Source organism: Danio aesculapii, chromosome 2 (genome assembly GCF_903798145.1).
Source record: "Danio aesculapii chromosome 2, fDanAes4.1, whole genome shotgun sequence".
In the NCBI taxonomy this organism is placed as follows: domain Eukaryota; kingdom Metazoa; phylum Chordata; class Actinopteri; order Cypriniformes; family Danionidae; genus Danio; species Danio aesculapii.
In genome coordinates, this window is record NC_079436.1 from 8419079 (window position 1) to 8439643 (window position 20565).

Sequence of the window (20565 nt, forward strand, 5' to 3'; positions counted from 1 at the left end):
AGAATTATTTGCACATTGAGCTACTCTGAGTGTGATAACGATGCAAACCTGATTTTTGTTATTGAGGCATAGAGTTGTTCTAATAACTCATTCATTCATTTTCCTACGGCTTAGTCCCTTTATTTATCAGGGGTCGCCACAGTGGAATAAACCGCCAACTTATCCAGCATATAATTTACACAGCGGATGCCCTTCCAGCTGGAATCCAGTACTGGGAGACATCCATACACACTCATTCACATACATACACTACAGCCATTTATTATAATTATTATAATTTAGCTTTTGTTCAAGTCACCTATAGTGCATGTCTTTGGATTGTGGGGGAAACCGGAGCACCCGGAGGAAACCCACACCAACATGGGGAGATGCGAAACGCCAAACAGAAATGTCAACTGACCCAACTGGGACTCGAACCAGCGACCTTCTTGCTGAGTTAACCTACCAATGATAGGAGCAGAATTGGCAAAAGAAAAATGTAAAACCTTTTGTTTTCTCAACATTAATCAATAAAGAACTTATCATTCCTCTAATTCCAAAACATGCTTTCCATATTGTTGGTTAATATTATCGTTCAATAAAACTGCAACCACTGCCATATCATCAGCATATTTATATACTACATGACAAACTCTTGCATTCAATCCCAGTTGCAAAAGAGCAACAAACAATAAATTGACTTCTAGTTGATCACTTGGAAAAGTGGAAGAAAGTAGATTTTTCTGATGAATCATCTATTGAGCTGCCTCCCAATCATCACAGATACTGCAGAAGACCTGTTGGAACCAGTATGGACCCAAGATTCTTACAGAAATCAGTCAAGTTTGGTGAAGGAAAAATCATGGTTTGGGGTTACATTTAGTATGGGGGCGTGCAAGAGATCTGCAGAGTGGATGACAACATCGACAGCCTGAGGTATCAAGACATTTTCTGCTGCTCATTACATTACAAACCACAGGAGAGGGCAAATTGTTCAGCAGGATAGCACTCCTTCTAATACTTCAGTTACGGAAAGCAAAGAAGGTCAAGGTGCTCCAGGATTGGCCAGCCCAGTCACCAAACATGAACATTATTGAGCATGTCTGGGGTAAGATGAGGTTAGTGGCATTTAAACTGAATCCAATGAATCCTGATGAACTCTGGGAGTCCTGCAAGAACGCTTGCTTTGCCATTCCAGATGACTTTAATAATAAGTGATTTAAGTCTTCGCAGAGATGTATTGATGCAGTCGTACAAGCTCACGGGAGTAATACACAATATTAATTCTTTTTCCACTGCGCCATGACTTTATAATCTATACTGTACATTATTTCTGTAAAGTTACAAGACTTTTGTCTAAGCAAAGTCAGATATTACTGTCCTAATTAAATAACTAAATATCAATAATATTTTATTTTGGTCAAATAAGTGCAATCTAGAGACCTTTGCCTTTCATATAAGCCACTTCTAATACCACATGATCAACTAGAAGTCAAATTATTATTTACTGTTTCTAAAACTTGGATAGACAACAAGACTTTTGTCAGGTAGAGTATAATTTAAAAACTTTTCTTTGCATTCTCATCTCAATTGTGTATATGAGAATAATAAGGGAGACAGAACAACATGTTTAGGGGGCCCCGTATTTAAAACCCTCATGTCTGACTTAATGAATTTTTTTTTCTATTGAACAGAAAAGAAGATATTTAGAAGAATGTTAGAGACCAGTATCCACCGACATCAATAATAGGATAAACATATATAGAAGTCAATGGTTACAGGTTTTCAACATTTTTTAAAATATACTTAAAGCGCGACAAAACGAAACAATAGTAATGATGCACATACATCATAAATAATAACTAATGGCACATTTTGTGAAGTGTTACTAAAATTATTATTCACTAATTCACAATACTGACCCACTCAATCTATTACAAGTGTATTGGTTTCTATTATAATTCAAGAATAGTCATAGACGTTGCAAAGTCTGATCCCAGCTGCCTGTCTGAGAACAAATTATAGTGCAACCACAAGCAAATGATATATGGATTATGATCTGTCAGGCAATAATTCAATTAGATTGCATGTGTGCTGGTGGTTTTACTGATGAGCAAATATCAGCTAACCCAGTCCTCTCCAATAACATCTATCCAGTGAACAAAGGTTGTTTAAGATGTTACATAGTGGTGTCATCATCTCCCAGATGTGGAGGGGGAAAAACTTTTGGTGGTGTCGGCTTATGTTTCAAATTGGGCGAGACTTGTTTTTGACTATACAGTCTGGGAATATTACAATCTGTGGTCTGTCACTGATTAATTACATGCTGAAAAGTGTAGTATAGAGTACTCTATTTAGGAAAAATATTCAAACTACTTTCGGATTACTTTTAGATTACATATGTAGTCTAGATTACTCTTTTTAGGAAAAATATTCAAACTACTTTCGGATTACTTCTAGATTATATATGTAGTCTATATTACTCTTTAGGAAAAATATTCAAACTACTTTCGGATTACATATAGATTGCTATATGTTGTCTATTACACATTTTAGGAAAATTATTCAAACTACGAAGTATTCAAACTACTTTCGGATTACTTCTAGATTATAAATGTAGTCTATATTACTCTTTTTAGGAAAATTATTCAAACTACTTTCGGATAACTTCTAGGTTATATATGTAGTCTAGATTACTCCTTTAGGAAAAGTATTCAAACTACTTTCTGATTACTTTTAGATTACTATATGTAGTCTAGATTACTCATTTTAGGAAAAGTATTCAAACTACTTTCGAATAACTTCTAGGTTATATATGTAGTCTAGATTACTCCTTTAGGAAAAGTATTTAAACTACTTTCTGATTACTTTTAGATTACTATATGTAGTCTAGATTACTAATTTACAGAAAAGTATTCAAACTACTTTTGGATTACTTTTAGATTGCTATATGTACTCTTAATTACTCTTAGGAAAACAATTCAAACTACTTTGGATTACTTTTAGATTACTATATGTAGTCTAGATTACTAATTTACGGAAAAGTATTCACACTACTTTCGGATTACTTCAAGGATTACTATATGTAGTCTAGATTACTCATTTTAGGGAAAGCATTCACACTACTTTTGGATTACTTTTAGATTACTATATTTAGTATAGATTACTTATATTAGAAAAAAGTATTCAAACTACTTTCAGATTATACTTTAGGCTTATCTGTTAAATTGGGCGAGACTTGTTTTTGAGTAAACAGTCTGGGAATTTTACTTACAGTTTGTAGTCTGCCCTGATTAATTACATGCTGAAAATTGTAGTCTTGATTACTTATTTTTAGGAAAAGTATTCAAACTCTTTCGGATTACTTTTAGATGACTATATGTAGTCTAGATTACTCATTTTAGAAAAATTATTCAAACTACTTTCGGATTATTTTTAGATTACTTCTCATATTGAAATCTGAAATATGGCAATATATGCAAATTACATATATGATATACAAGTCCCTCGCATAAATAAAATGTCATATATGTCAAAATATTGCAAAAACAGCCATTTTTCAACTACTGGAATTACAAATATGTACATGTATGTTCAAATGTGAAATATATTATTAAATATAGGTAAATTGATATGATATGATATGATATTATATGATATGACAAAAATTATATACGTGTGAAATCCAAACATGTAATTAGCTTATATTTATATCAGATTTCTAAAATGGGTTTTTACCTAAATAGTCTGTATAAACTTTGAATCTTTTAGGTCAAAATCTGATAAAATAGGTTGGGAAAAAAAATCAAAATAAACATTAACAAACATTAAAAAGTCTTCCAGATTTTAAATATGTTAAAAACTATGTTAATGAGTATCATTATTTCCTGTTGTCAGTATTTCACAGCTGTACTTCTATAGTGACTTAATTTAGTTGCATAATTATGACTTTTACACAGAATAAATTATTTAAGAGACAAAATAACCTCATTTATACAGCTTATGTACGTTAATATACACAATGTACATACTGTAGCTGATATAAATTGTAAACACATTTATAATACATTATTATTTTGGCTTATATGAAGGTGAGGAGCAGCTGAAAAAGTAGGCTATTGTATACACACTGCGATGCTTTTCCAATACTTAAGGTAGATTGAAAATAGCAGCGTAATACGCAGACCAATGATGTCAGTCTGTTATTGAATGACTGAGCAGAGGAGATTGTGGGTGTGGCGGAATTGCAAGCCAGTGACCAGCCAGGCAAAAATGATTTCTGTATGCGTGGTGGGGGTTGGGCAATGAAATGTTGTTGATAAACAGGTCGGTTCAATTAACTTTCAAACAAGTTTGCTGTATATATTTTAAAATAAGCGGCTTTTGAAAACGAATAGATAATTCAAGCCTTGCATGTTCTTCTGTTAAAATGTAACACCCTAAGATAATTAAAAACAACTATAAGCGCAACACATCGCTTCCATGCGCCTTCTCTGGCGTGTACATCAGTTTAATAACATTTTGAAGTTAATATATTGTCCAGTTATTTCGTCTTTTGCCGATACTTTTACATTAAAATAAGGCCACATGGGCCTATTCCCTAATTTTCGCCTGGAAAGTCTCCGCCCTACTGCTAGTCTGAGGCCGTCGGCTTCCTATGAAGCGCCTGGCTGTCCATAAGCTGCTAAATGTTTCTTTTATTCCTCTCTATTTCTTACGGACAACAGGAAAAATAGACACTACTCGAAGCTAGAAGTATAACAGTGGATTGGAAAAGCCAAGGAATACCCTTCTGTCGGATCTACGTCGGCGCACTGCCACGTTTGTTCAGCCCTTTAGCTTCTGAAGCTAACAGCGGTTGAGGAGAGTGGAAGCCTCGGCACGAGTAAGACGAGCCTCACATTCACCCTTTAACACATCCAATAAACTTTTTATTCGCGAATTAGCCCTCATAATCTCCACTTACGTTTTTAATATCTTAACGGCACTTATAATTCATTAAAAGTGTTGGATTTGCAGAGGGAATCTGCAGCGCGTGTGAGTTAGCATGATGCTGCAACACCGGGCACTCCAGTTTCAGGACTATGGTCGTTGGACCATGTTTCTTTCTTTTAATTTTTTCTGTATTATTCGTTTTAAATAAGCACTAGCTGTTTAAATTAGTTTAATTACTTTCTAACGTTAATTATTAACCATAAACAAAAAGTTGGTGCCTTTTGAAATGCAATTAATTGAAATGACAACTACTTGCTTGTTGAATGATGCTAAAACGCACAATAATAAACAAGTAATGCTACGCAAGTAACGTACGTGATATCGAAACATGTTAGTTAAAAATAAAAATGTTAGTTACAAATTACCCCCTGAATTAAATATGATGCTGAAAGATACTAATTGAACAGATTTATGCGTCTGTTCCTGATTTGAGTTGGTTATCGTGTGGAGTGGGGTTGGTTAGGGGGTGCTAAAATGACCCAAAAATAGTGTCCCAGAACTGTGGTCTTGAAACTGCAGGCCTCGGTGTTGCAGGATTGTAGTATTGTGGCCGCGCGGTGGGGGGATGGGCGCTCCGGTGTTGTGCCGAAATCTGTGACCCGTCGAAAACTGTGACCAGATGGCGCTGTTCAGTAAAAATTTCACTCGGGAACGTGCTTGTCGCTCATGCACGCGACCGTGAACGCGCAGACACTGAAATCAAGCGATCAGCGTCGAGCGGTGCTGTAAAAGGATGTTTTAAATCCTGGGATTCAGAAAACAGGTTCATGAAAGAACTTTAATGTAGTCCTGATATGTTGACCATCCAAATTCTTGTAAAGAAGAAATAAAAATAAAATATTCTCGCTGTTGTTGTCTCCTGATAGACTCGTAGTTTGTAGGTTTCGTTATGAAATAGTTTATGCAGATTCAAACTACTGACATATGACACTGTAGATCGGCTTCACGGAATCTGAGGTAACATTCATAGCCATCTAAATATTCTACTGCATATGCCAGATTACAATGATTAAAGTTAACAAAGGCAGGCAATCTTCTTTCTATTTGTATAACATTTTTACCATATATTAGGCTAATATATATTTTATAAACTGTGTCTGGAATCTGAAATTCATAGCAATTGAAATGCCATCCCTCTTTTATTTGTGTGATTATGTTTAATAAAATAACTTATGTCATATCTTATGCATCTAAAGCATGTTGACCAGATATTTATTTACAAATGCTGTAGTCACTGAATCTGAAATAAATTGCCATAGTCCCTTCTTATATTCATATGAATGATAATAATGTTTAATAAAATGACTCATGACGCTCCTCCATATGATCCGATTTTCTGAAATCTTTAGAAAGGTCATCGACTCTGACAGATAAAAATTTATGCCTACAGAATTCTTATTTCTCTTTTTCTCTAAGGATGCATATTTGATGTCTTTAAGAAACAACAGGGTTAAAATTAGCAATTGGACATTACAGAAATCTTGCCCCCTACAATTTGCAGTAATGTTTACATGTCAGCAACTGGTTTACGTAACAATTAAATGACACTGATATTCCCTCTGGTGTTTTTTTTTTTGCTAAGTTTTTCTAGACATAAATGTCACAAGTTAGAAATTTGTTATCAAAAGGGTAAAGTTCGACTGTCTTTATGAAACTTAAAAACAAAAAATATATAAAGTCAATTTTAAAAAATCACATCGAAAAACTACACTTTGTACACTTTATAAGTGTTTGAAAATTGGAGTCAGGCATAGGTCATCCTTTTACAAAAAATAAAAAATATATAACAATAAAATAAATACAGTGGGGGAGAGTGGGGATTTTGCTATGGATGTCAAGGTTTACAACATCCTTCAAAATGTATATATTTTTGTGTTAAACAGAAGAAACTCATATTGGTTTGGAACAAATCAAGCATGAGTAATGATGACAGAGTTTTAATTTTGGGGTGAACTATCTGTTTTCAGTGTTCAGTGTATTCAGTGACCTAAAGATCAGATCAACTGTATCTAAGAATAAGTGAGTCTGGTCAATATTGCTTTATAAAGGAGGAAGATGATGGACTGACACATAACCTTTATCCCTTTATTAAATATTATAATCAGTCAGCATATGGTGTAACCTAACATATTTCAATGAATTTTATGAATCATTTTCAGTGAACATCAATCTATATACAAATAAAACATCTCAATAAATTAGAATGTCATCGAAAAGTTGATTAATTTTACATTTCAATATAATTCCTAAATTAAAAAACACTTGAAATATATCAATCAGTGTGTAATAAATCTATATAATATACGAATCTATATAATAATAATTGTAAAATTTTAAAAGTATAAAATAAACAATATCCTGCTTAATAATAATATTTATAATAATAATCGTCGTCATCATTAACATTATTAATATCATTATTAAAGTATGATTTTTTCATTTCCTAATAAATAATAAATATTTAATTTAATTTCTTAATAGGTTTAAGGAAGAACTTTAATAGAGTCGTGATATTTTGTTGTTGTTGTCTCCTGGTAGTCTGGTAAAACTAAAGATTTAGTTATGAGATTGAGTTGAAAAAAATCATATAGTTTGTTTATTACAAATACAAAATACGGAGTTTAAATTACATGTGACACAAGTAAGACTCATAGCCATAGAAGTGTGTTATCCCTGTATAACCTTAATTATAATGCTTAATAAATCGACTCATTTTGTGTCAGACCTATTCCTGTTTTATAAAACATTGATGACCACATATCTTTAAACAAGTGAATGTCAATAAATTAGAATGTCATCAAAAAGGTGATTAATTGTACTAATTAAATTCAAAATGTGAAACACGTATATTATATAGATTTATTACACACTGATTGATATATTTCAAGTGTTTTTTAATTTAGGAATTATATTGAAATGTAAAATTAATCAACTTTTCGATGACATTCTAATTTATTGAGATGTTTTATTTGTATATAGATTAATGTTCACTGAAAATGACTCATGAAATTCATTGAAATATGTTAGGTTACCCCATATGCTGACTGATTATAATATTTGATAAAGGGATAAAGGTTATGTGTCAGTCCATCATCTTCCTCCTTTATAAAGCAATATTGACTATTCTCACTTATTCTTAGATACAGTTGATCTGATCTTTAAGTCACTGAATCTAATGAGTAAAAACAGATAGTTCACCCCAAAATGAAAACTCTGTCATTGTTCCAAACCAATGATTTTGACCCTGTTGTTTCTCAAAGACATCAACAATGCATCCTTAAAGAAAAAGAAAAATGACTGCACTAAGACAAAGAGACATAGGAATTCTGTAGGCATAAATTTTATCTGTCAGAGTCGATGACCTTTCTAAAGATTTCAGAAAATCGGATCATATGGAGGAGCGTCATGAGTCATTTTATTAAACATTATTATCATTCATATGAATATAAGAAGGGACTATGGCAATTTATTTCAGATTCAGTGACTACAGCATTTGTAAATAAATATCTGGTCAACATGCTTTAGATGCATAAGATATGACATAAGTTATTTTATTAAACATAATCACACAAATAAAAGAGGGATGGCATTTCAATTGCTATGAATTTCAGATTCCAGACACAGTTTATAAAATATATATTAGCCTAATATATGGTAAAAATGTTATACAAATAGAAAGAAGATTGCCTGCCTTTGTTAACTTTAATCATTGTAATCTGGCATATGCAGTAGAATATTTAGATGGCTATGAATGTTACCTCAGATTCCGTGAAGCCGATCTACAGTGTCATATGTCAGTAGTTTGAATCTGCATAAACTATTTCATAACGAAACCTACAAACTACGAGTCTATCAGGAGACAACAACAGCGAGAATATTTTATTTTTATTTCTTCTTTACAAGAATTTGGATGGTCAACATATCAGGACTACATTAAAGTTCTTTCATGAACCTGTTTTCTGAATCCCAGGATTTAAAACATCCTTTTACAGCACCGCTCGACGCTGATCGCTTGATTTCAGTGTCTGCGCGTTCACGGTCGCGTGCATGAGCGACAAGCACGTTCCCGAGTGAAATTTTTACTGAACAGCGCCATCTGGTCACAGTTTTCGACGGGTCACAGATTTCGGCACAACACCGGTTCCTCGCACTGTGCACGCGAGATGGACGTTGACAACAACTAGCATTCATTTAACATGCTAGTTAACCTTGTTGCTGTCTAACCAGTCCCATGTGGAAACTAGAATCGCCAGTTTACACACTTGTTTAGTCTGTTATTTCCGGTGACGTTTATAGACGTTGCGTATTAACCGAAAGCTAGTAGAATGCTTCCGGCAGAGTGCTAGCATGATGTTTCTTACGCTCGTTTATGTTTGGCAGTGGAATAATGAGTGTGAAAAGACGCACTTTTGTGTGTTTTTTTTTTTGTTGAGTAGATTGTTTATTTTGCTAGTGATAACTTCTCTGGAAGTATTAACATTGTCATTTTACTGACAAAGGGATCCTTTAAGATCGACCTGTTGATGAGAATGAACTATAGCTCACTAAAGTCTATAGTCATTTTAAGAAATGAGTTTATACATATAAATATAGCAAATAAATCACTGCAGTTTAGTTTTTAAGGGATAGTTCACCCAAAAATTAAATGAGAGACATCAAAACAAAAGGAGAGTTATCTGGAAGAATAATGGAAACCTGTAACCATTGACAGCCATAGTAGGAAAAACAAATTGTGGAAATCAATGGTTACAGGTAGGGCTGTGCGATTTGGGGAAAATATCTACTTGCGATTTTTTTTATTTTTTAAATATTATTCAAGCTGATTTTAATTTTTAAAGCATGTGCTCAATCCGTAAGATGTGGCAACAATTCTGTGACCGCTCTTAAAAATTTTCTTGACGTAGGGTGTCGTAAGGGGCAAATGGACATCGTGACGCAAGATTCAATCGTTTCTTCTCATGTAATGGCATAGTTCACGACAACCGATACCATTTCTGCGAAGCCTTGCGACACCATCGCAAAAAGTCTAGCATGTTTAATTTTCTGATGCATAGTGGATTGGTTTTAAAGCGCTTCACCTCAGATGTTATTCGTTATTTTTGTTTATATATACATGTATATCTTATATTGCAGCCTCTTGCGATTTAACTAATCGCAGTATTTCAAATTGCGATTAGATTACGATTAATTGCGCAGCCCTATTTACTACTGATTACACAACTGGCTTTACTGACAAAATGTGGATGAAAAATCATCTTCAATTAATCGCCCAGCCCTAATGACATTACAAATATCTTTACGGTCACATTTAAAAATGAATAATTGATTTTATAAATAATTTAACTTCTTATTTTTAATCTGAACCCAATGTTTTGAACAGAATAGCTTAAAGGATTATATTTATAAAACCTTCAACGTACACCATGTGATACTGAAACGATGCTGTATGAATTCAACAACAAGGTGACTATGGCAAATGGTCAAAATAAACATGATAAACTACATTTGTTCTGTATGTGACACTGTTTCGATGAATAACTTGACTAGATGTACACAAATGTATATTCTAATTAAATCGTCTGCAATTATGAACACTATTGCGTAGCTTGTAAATTCTATACGGTTCTGTGATGAGTAGTAAATCTCCTTCAAAGGTCAGAGCGCTCTCGCACAGAAAATCTCTCTAGTTGCTGAATAAACAAAAGATTTAACTCCTTTCACTGATTCAGTGTGACCAATAATCACACGACTACGCAATCATCTACAGCAGGATTTAATTGAAGCATTCCACTAAAGTTAGGAAGTGAGTTTGGAGTAAATATGTTATTAAATCTAGTATTTTTTTTGTTCTTTTAAGGTGGAACATTATTTCTGATTTATAATTTCCGCAGACAGCTATCAATACTCCAGAAAGCTATTTTCGATTTCATTATAACGCAATTAAATTGTTTGCAATTATGAACGCAATATTGCGTAGCTTGTCAGTGAACTATGACTCTGTGTAGTAAAAAAAAAAAGCTGGAGATTTACTACTAGGGCTGTGCGTTTTTTTTTTTGTTTTTTTTGTTTTTTTGGGAAAATATCTAGTCTAATTAATTTTTTTTTCTTGACGTAGGGTGTGATGGGGAGTGGTAAGTAACAAATGGGAATCGTGACACAAGATTAAATATTTTCTTGTGAAATGCATAGATCACGACAATCGATATAATGTCTGCAAGTTTAATTTTCTAATGCATAGCGCATTAGTTTTAAAGCACTTCACCTCAGATGTTATTCATTATTTTTGTTTCTATATACATATATATATATATATATATATATGTGTGTGTGTGTGTGTGTTATATTGCAGCCTCCTGCGATTTAACTAATTGCAACGTTTCAAATTGCGTTTCGATTTTGATTAATTGCACAGCCCTAGTTACAGGTTTGCAGCATTCTTCACGATATCTTTTTGTCTTCAAACCATTTTAATTTTAAGGTGAGCCTCCCCATTTAACCCTTAATATAGCACTGATTGAGATACTCAATGGGAAAAACTCTGGAGTGTTACTGGGGGTTATTACAATACTTAACAGTAAGTAAATAACAGTTATATTGTGATCAATGTAAATAAAGTTAATGTGTATGGTTACCCAATATGCAGTTAAAAGGAATGTTTTATATTGTTTTTTGTTTTTTTGTGAATTACCAAATTGTTTAATTTGATTTCATTGGTGGTGATAAATCAAAGGTGGAATTCTGTATGCATCATATGAGGAGGGTAGAGCTGCACAGTATATCGTTTCAGCATTAATATCGCAATGTGCACATCCACAATAGTCACATCGCAAAGATATGCAGCGTCCAGTCTGAGTTACAGTTGACCATGAGCCACAAAATTGTATTTAATCACTATTTATATGATTTGCACAAAAAAAAAACATGTCTTCGTATTTGTGTTTTGTTTCTAGCCCAAATATCTACATTTCAAAGGGAAAATAAGATTATTTCACTTAGCCCACAGGCAGATATTTTCCTTAAAACAATCAAAAAACTCTTAATTTTAATTTAATTTCTTCTGATGGTAAAAATAAAACAATATTTTTGCTGGGTCTAAGATTTTTTTTTTTTTTCGGACTAGAAACAAGACAAAACAAAGTAAAGCATATATATATATATATATATATATCATTGCAAGAAAAAGTAATATATATATATATATATATATATCATTGCAAGAAAAAGTTATATATATATATATAACTTTTTCTTGCAATGAGATTATTCCATTTCTGTACCCGAATACTGTTAGACTGCATTTACACTGCATGGTCACTCAATTCTGATTTTTAAAAAAAAAAATTTCCTCCCATGTTGCACAGATCGCATACGGCCCATGTACGTGTAAACAGGAAAAAAAACGCATGGATTCCGATTTACTCAAATCAGATTCAGGTCTTGTTCATTTGTGGAAATTTATTTGGCATGGATCTGTGCCCTTATGTCTGCAGTGTATGCAGGTAGATTGGATTTTTACCTGTCAATGCGAGTCGCGCGTCATTAAAAACCACAGTGAATGACGTCAAGTCTGACGCTTTCATTTTGGAACAGACTTCAGCAGTCCCAAACCTTAAATCTCATACACAAGGACTAAAAAAGCTTTTGTATTGTCATATAGCACAAGTATTTAAGCATGTTGATGAGAGAGCGCAATATCCGCCACGTAACCAATATTAACTAATATAAAACTATTGCATATATCACATGCATAAATCACTCCATGAACATTACATTAAAATGCCTACTGGTTTAATAAGGCCTAGATTAAGGCCCCGTTTACTCTAATATGTTTTGCTACAGTTACGCCATCCGTCCACACTACGCCAGAGTTTTCGAGCGCCGAAAACTGAGCATTTTGGAAACGCTGAAGAGGCTGTTTTCATTGCAGACATTCACAATCTGATTGTGTAGGCTACATAATATTGAGGAAAAAGCCCCAAAGTTCAGTCTTGCATCCTCTTCTTGTAAGTTCAGACTTCGCAAGTTTGATATGGAAAACAATCTCCAGAGCACACGTCGGGTAAATCTTCAAAGGGAACGTTGTGCTCTATACCCTCATTCACATCACCCTGGCTACGTTGTTTCACTTTCCTAACAATAAAATGAAAACATGATATGAGGAACTGCCTATTTTCATTTTGATATTACCTTAACAGATACCAAAAATGCTGAGGCGTCATGTAGCAGCATATTTAAATGACCGTCATCTTCACTTAATGCATATTTATAACAAAACAGAGCCGATAACATAACTGCCTCCTTTCACTTTCATTTAAAACATGAAACACACCCTGTCTCTTTCTCTGAATATCAGTTTTAATAATCAATAATGGCCAATATAAAAGTATAACATACAATGAGTTTATAAAATAGGAAATAAAGTCAAGCAGTCAGTCAAAGGAGCAGAATCAGTATAGGCAGTTACATTAATTAATATAATAACCTAACTCTTAACCTAATCTTTGCACTCAGCCAAGACACATTGCCTGAGAACAAGTAATAAATTCAAAAGACTCAAGTCGGGGAATATGTCATTAGATATAGACAACAAGATGAATAGATCCCGCGGTAGATCCTTGATTAACAGTGCGACGCGCACAGCTCTCATATGGTTATATGTGCTCAAAGCACGCTGCAGTGCATGCCAGAGTGTGTGTCTGTGTGTGTGTATGGGTGGGTGGGTGTGTGTGGTCACATGATGTGCGTTTACAGTGGTGTAGTGTGGACGGAGAGTTGTTTAGAAATGCTGGGTGAAACGCCAGTGTGGACGCGGATCGTTTTCATTCTAAAACACCGTTTTAAAACCTTATCGTATTATTGTAAACGGGGCCTAAAGAAGATGGCCAAATGAGAACTTTTCAGTCATAACTACAGTAAAACAACTTGTCAAAAAGAATTAAAAAAAAAATTAAAACCCTGCGAACAGATTAAATACAGGAACTGAGAAACGATTGCTCTTTTATTATCAGCTGTCGGTTGGCGCCCTCTTTTATTTATTTATTTAGTTAGTTAGTTATTTTTTTTTTCCTGGTAATTGCGTCTTGGCCGTGTAAAAGCAGACAATCGGATATGAGTCACTTTTAAAAGATGATGCAAGCGGGTAAACAAAAAAATCAGGTACAGTCACAAAATCAGAATTGACCATCAAGCTCTGCAGTGTAAATGCAGCCTAGACTCCACATTAAACCGTCAAATAGAGCTATTCAAACCATCTTGTGTAACTATCAATATCGCTATATTTATCACAAAAAAATATATAAAAAAATCACAATAGATTTTTCCAATATCTTGTAGCCCTAGAGAGAGGGATGTGTCTTCCAAGCTTATGAGAATTTTACATTTCAAATCATATAACACGGTGTACAGAAAAGCTGCCTCTTATACTAAAGGACATACACATTGCTGCTTAATTTGCTTGTTGGGTAACATTTTAGTGCTTAAAAGGATATGAAAATTCTGTCATAATTTACTCACCCTCCACTTGTTCCAAACCAATTTGAGCTTCTTTCGTTGAACACTGTTTGTTGAGAATGTTGGAAAACAGCGGCAATGGACTACTTATAGTATTTTTTGTTTCTTCAAAGGATGTCAGTGGCCGCTGGTTTCCAAGCGCATCTGAATATTGCATATTGTGTTGAACAGAAGAAAGAAATCTAAGTTTGTAACCACTTGAGTGTGAGTAAATTCTGAGGTAGACCTGCATGCCACAGTACTGGAAAAAAGTACCATTGGATATTTTGTTATTCTGCGATTTATATATTGCAATATGAAACAATTTCACTAGAAGACTTGAATATCTTTTGGAAAGAGTTCATCATTTTGATTGGTTGGGATGATTCTGTAGGGAAGTAAATTATGCATCTATTATAATAAATCATCTACAAGCATAGATAAATGCAATGAAGAAAAAATACAAATAAAATTAGAGTATTCAGGAGTAGATTATTTGTGTAACAACTTAATAGTTTTATGTTCAGTTTACTTACATTTGTGAAAACAATTAGGTTAACTAATTGATTTGTGTGTAACCCAGCATTTTTTACAGTGTACATCGTAGTGGAATTTTTGACCAAAGGCCAGTCAGTTTCTCATTGTTTACTTGTTGAAAAAAAGTGAGGTTTTGAAAATGTTTAAAAACATGAGTTTAATGATTCTGATGATAAATCCACACAGTTTGCAGGCTTAATGTGCTTTTGGATGATGTCAACAAACATTTACTCCTGTATTAGAAAAATTCAAATATTTACTCTCCTTAAATTGTAAAACTAATGCAATGTTTCTTTCATTGTTTACAGGATGGTTTGACTGTGGTCCATGAATAACAAAAATATGAGCATCTAATCAACGCTTGATATCATGGTAAGTCAGTTTCGCGCTGTATTAAAGATCTTTAAACATCTTGTAAAACTAAAATATCGTTTTTTTATTTTTTTTTTATATGTTGTTTTTAAGGATATCTATAAGCTAGCATGTACCAAAACAGTGACAAAATTCGCATTTAGAAGATATACACCTGATACAAACATCCAAATCTTACAGTTCGTCACTTCCGCCTAAATGGCTCAATGATTTATTTGACATCATCTCATACTTCGGTTTCTCATCAAATCTTTTGACCAATCAAATGCTCTCTAGTATGTCCCGCCCATTTCATAACACCGTTCATTTGCTTTGCGTTTGATGCGCTTGAGCTCAACCACTCTCACTGTGATAAAAATGAAACCCTATTAGTTGTTTTGTAAAAAGGGGAGAAGCTACAACATTTCCCGCCCTTTTTCATCTTCCAGCTGAGATTGTCAAACATTGTTTAAGAAATGTAGTTTTAATGCACTTCATGGGACCTTTACTGTCCCAACTTTCAATTGTCCCAGTTTTCAAAATGTCTTGATTCTTAATTATGATATCCTGGATAAACTGAGATCTTAAATTGTATGACAAAAAGTATGTCTGGCCTTTAAGCTGTGGTAATGCTGATTTAAATACTGTTTTTATGATTTAAAAAAATCATATGCAACTTACATTCACATGTTGTTTGAAATTTGATTACAAATGAATCTTTAAAGGCTTTAGTTTGCATATGCTCCATTATATTAATGGATTATGATTGGCATGAGCGTTATATACCATTTAGGTAAAGCCATTTAGGTTTGTAAACTGCTTAAGAGTCTTTTCATTATTTTTATAAGCTCAGTTTTTTTATTTGATTATGAATAGAGCAACATTTCACTTTAAAGACTGTTGACACGTTGTAAACAACTGGAAGTGTTCTTGTGTGATTGGTTGCTGTTTTACATGAAGGTTTATTGGATCGAAGGAGGCTTAAAGAACAAATAAGTGGCTGTGCAAGTACATCTGGACTATTTCCTCTTGTTGTTCGGCACATGCAAACCTTCCCATTACGATATTAGTCCCTACCGTGTAGCTTCCTAGCAATTCTTTCCAGTGGTGAGCAAATGGGTGGAAAATTTCCCCAGGGCTCAAAGGGGCTTCCGTGAGAACGTTTATTTGAGGAGGGTCAGGTTCGGTTTTCTCTTTAGTTGACATTGCTTAATGTTATCAAGACCAGGTTTGGTGGGTGTACATTCAAAATCAACATTTAGACTTATCTGAAAAAATCAAATGTCCCAGAATGGCATACATGAAAGAGTGGATTAATGAAATTGGTACGATTGATAGTGCATTAAACGAGTGTATGCTGGGAGATTACATAATAAGAGAGAAGTGCATAGAAATTGGGATATTGGGGGTTCTTTTATCCCACGTGGATGCTATGAGGATAAACAAGAGACGAAAAAGAGACCAAGACCTTAAGTATGGTGAAAATGAATGAATGACAGCTTCTAAAATTGTCGGAGAGGCATCCCCTTTTTGCCCAGTAGGCCTACCTTGTGTTTTATTAGCTAATTTATGCTATTTTTTTAAAAGATACATATAATGTATAAAACTAAACATTATTTGTATTACTTCATAATACACATACGTCTGATTAATGGACAATTTCACAATTTTTTACACTACATTATTTTAATCTACCAAGCTTAGCTTACAATTTTGCAATGTTTACATTGCTCTATTTACATTAAATCTAAAACTCAAACATCAGAAATGACAACAGATTGTTAAGATTTAATTAATGTCAGTTTTAATGTTATTTATTAATGCACTTACTTGACAGATTTCATTCATTCATTTTCCTTTTGCTTTGGTTACCACAGCAGAATGAACCGCCATTTACTTGACAGATTTATATATTTTAAATTTTATGTGTTTAATGTTTCGTAAAATAATTTATAGCACAAGTAGATTTAGCTGGTTTTGACGCAAAAAAATCTACCTTGTTAAAAACCAAAGAAATGTCTAAAGTAGGGGTGGGCGGTACACCGGTTTCATAGTCATCACCGGTGTGACATTGCGCCACGACATGGATTTTCTAATACCGTCAATATTGTAATAAATCAATTATGCACCTTAAACTGCATTTACATCAATAATAGCTAATTCTAAATAATAAGGCATTCAATTTTCTTCAAACGTTCAGTTGTGGTCTGAATACATGTCCTTATACTACAGGGCTCGAAATTGCAACCATTTTGGTCGCATGAGCGCCCGAAATTTAATCTATGCGCCCACATAATATATTTGGGAGCATTTGTGCGACTGAATAGAATGGTTGTAGTGCAATCTGATTTGATTTTCTCTAAAAACTTGCTAAATCGCTCTGCCCTGCCGCTGTATTGGTTCGTATTAGCTGTCAATCACTCAACTCTTCCCGCTGTGAGATAACAGGGAGCTTTTGTTACTGCAGGAAATACAAACGGCTGAAGTGTGAAAAGTGCACAGGTTTGCAAACCTCACCTAAAGTTATAATAATAAATAATGGCGCAGATGACAGCGATCATGACATGAGGTAATGTTGATACACCAGCTGAGATCAATCGAGTGTTTCGGAGAAGGTGCCTGAATCTTGATGCGTTGCATTCACCGCGTGTTCAGCGCAAATGTCCGCTAAATATAAAGTCTAATACTGTACACATCATCGCCAAAGAAACTCGCCTTTACTAAGTTTACACTGAAACTACGGCTCATAACAAAGAGCGGTATTGCGCCGGTGGTCATCATGAGAATCATGCTCTTGTCTGCTTATAAATTGGTGCGGCTGACTCGCCTGCTTTATTCCACCAACACAGAGAAATGAAGATCAGCTCATAACGAGACTGAGCATTTTTAATGACCCAAACCAAAACTTTTAAAGAGTGATAGAAGTGTGATTTTCTTTTGTCTGTTCTTCCTTGAGATGTATATTATTTTGCTATTTAAAGTAATACCATGATATTATACGCCACCGTTCAAAAGATGAAAAATACCGTGATATTAATTTTAGGTCATATCGCCTACCTCTAGTCTAAAGTTACATTTTTCTGAAATTTTTTTTTATTTACTAGCTAATAACCTTTTCGTTATCTATAAAATGAAACTTCTGAACCTAATTAGATCAGCCTGGTAGAAAATGCTCATTTACAAAAAAAGAGGTCTGATTGATTTAGAGGGTTTTGCATCTGAACTCTTCACATACTCTCTGTAGCAAGTAATGTTAATATATGCAGAAGAGTAACAGACATGTCTGTTTTCTAGGCTCCAGTCTCACCCTGACCTCTTGGTTTACCCAGGATCCAAAATGAGCATCAGCAGTGATGAGGTCAATTTCCTGGTGTACAGATACCTGCAGGAGTCAGGTATGTGTGTGTGCCGCTCTTCATGTAAAAAATGTCCTGTTTTTTAAGAGAAACGATTAACAGCGGAATTAAATATCAGTTGTTTATTATATGACCAACATAAACCAGTGAAATTCAATTCTTGTTATATATACAATCACACCGGTGTGATTAGAATGTTCAGCACGAACGTCATCTGCTAACTGCTTAGCTCAAATCACAATTTATGAGTGTTTTTAAACAAATAACTTGTGTTTTAGTTTTCAGACATTCAAATACACATCTACTAGCCAAAATAGTACATATATGGTTTATAAAATACACCCTGATGTCTATGGAGATGGCAATATTAATTCTTGAATATTAGTGGATAAGTGTTTAGGTTACTAGAATGTTTACTCTATTCCTATCCAAGATAAACAGCCACTTTTATGTATTTTGGTAGATGATTGTGAATTAACATGTAAATCCAGCAACTCCAATATCTCCTGCAACGTTGCAGCACCCTTAAAGTTGGAATATCAGATATGTCTTAATGTTATAGGATGTTTGCCAGTGGAAAAAAAGAAACAAAACATAATATATAAAAATAATGGTCACATTAAAAAGCTCACACATTGGGGTCACCAGGAGTATTTAAAACTTGCTTATGAAAGGCCTAAATAGGCCTATGTAAAAACGGTTAGGCAATATGAGAGTAACATCTTTTTTTAGTTTTTTAAACATTTGACCAATCCTGGGTAATTTGTATCTTTTATTTTTTTTCATGTCTCCCTAACCAAACACACCTGATTCAGATCATCAGCTCAATAGCTGAGACTGAAAGACCTGGTGAGACAGACAAAGGAGACATCCAAAATATGCACTGCTGGTGGTCCTCCAGGAACGTGGTTGAGAAACACTGACATAAAACATGCCAGCGTAATTAGTGGTTCATTTTGCTGTGACGACCCCTGACAAATCAGTACCTAACCCGATGATAATGAGTGAGATTTATTTTGATAGTTTTAGTTTTTACAGTATGATTCAACTAACACTTTTTTTTAATAACCTAAAACATACTGGCTGTTGATTCCACTGTGGCGAAGTCCTCAGGGACTAAGTCGAAGGAAAGCGAGTGAGTAAAATGTAAAACAATATGGTTAATTAGTTATACAGTATTCCATGTGCACCACTCAAATTGATCAACAGTGTAATTATAAACACACATCCCAGATTGATATTAGAGTTATCACTTGTCGTATCGTCAGTGTGTCTAACCAACATTTGCAAATACATCTAAAAATAGAACTGAAAAATTGTATTTAAAGGAAGGGCATCTGCTGCGTAAAACATACACCAGAAAAATTGGCGGTTCATTCCGTTGTGGCGACCCCTGATAAAGCAGGGAATAAGCCGACCGAAAGTGAGTGAGTTTTATTTTTTTAACAAAAATGTTGTGGTGAAAAATTACATTCAAATGAAACCGTTAAATCATAATTTCACAGCTCTACATTTTTTTTTTTAAATAGTACATTCTTTTTATTTATTTATTTATTTTAGTTATCGAACTATTTCAGGACTACATGGTAACATGATCTGTCTTTTTCTATCAGGCTTCTCCCACTCAGCATTCACCTTTGGCATAGAGAGCCACATCAGCCAGTCCAACATCAACGGAGCTCTGGTGCCCCCTGCTGCCCTCATCTCTATCATCCAGAAAGGCCTGCAGTATGTGGAGGCTGAAGTCAGCATCAATGAGGTCAGTGCTGCTACCATAACCACATTTACAGTATAGCTGCATGATTTATTGGAATTGAATCTATATCACGATGGGACTGTTGTATAGATTGGGTGATTT

The 20565-nt window shown here is 34.0% G+C and overlaps 1 long non-coding RNA gene across 1 annotated transcript; it reads left to right on the forward strand.

Moving 5' to 3' along the window:
• The first annotated feature begins 4616 nt into the window (after positions 1 to 4616).
• On the forward strand, positions 4617 to 20461 carry LOC130235324 (uncharacterized). The gene is made up of 4 exons (XR_008838382.1): positions 4617 to 4864; positions 15309 to 15372; positions 18646 to 18746; positions 20321 to 20461. It is a non-coding gene; the product is annotated as an uncharacterized LOC130235324 (long non-coding RNA).
• Positions 20462 to 20565: the final 104 nt, after the last annotated feature.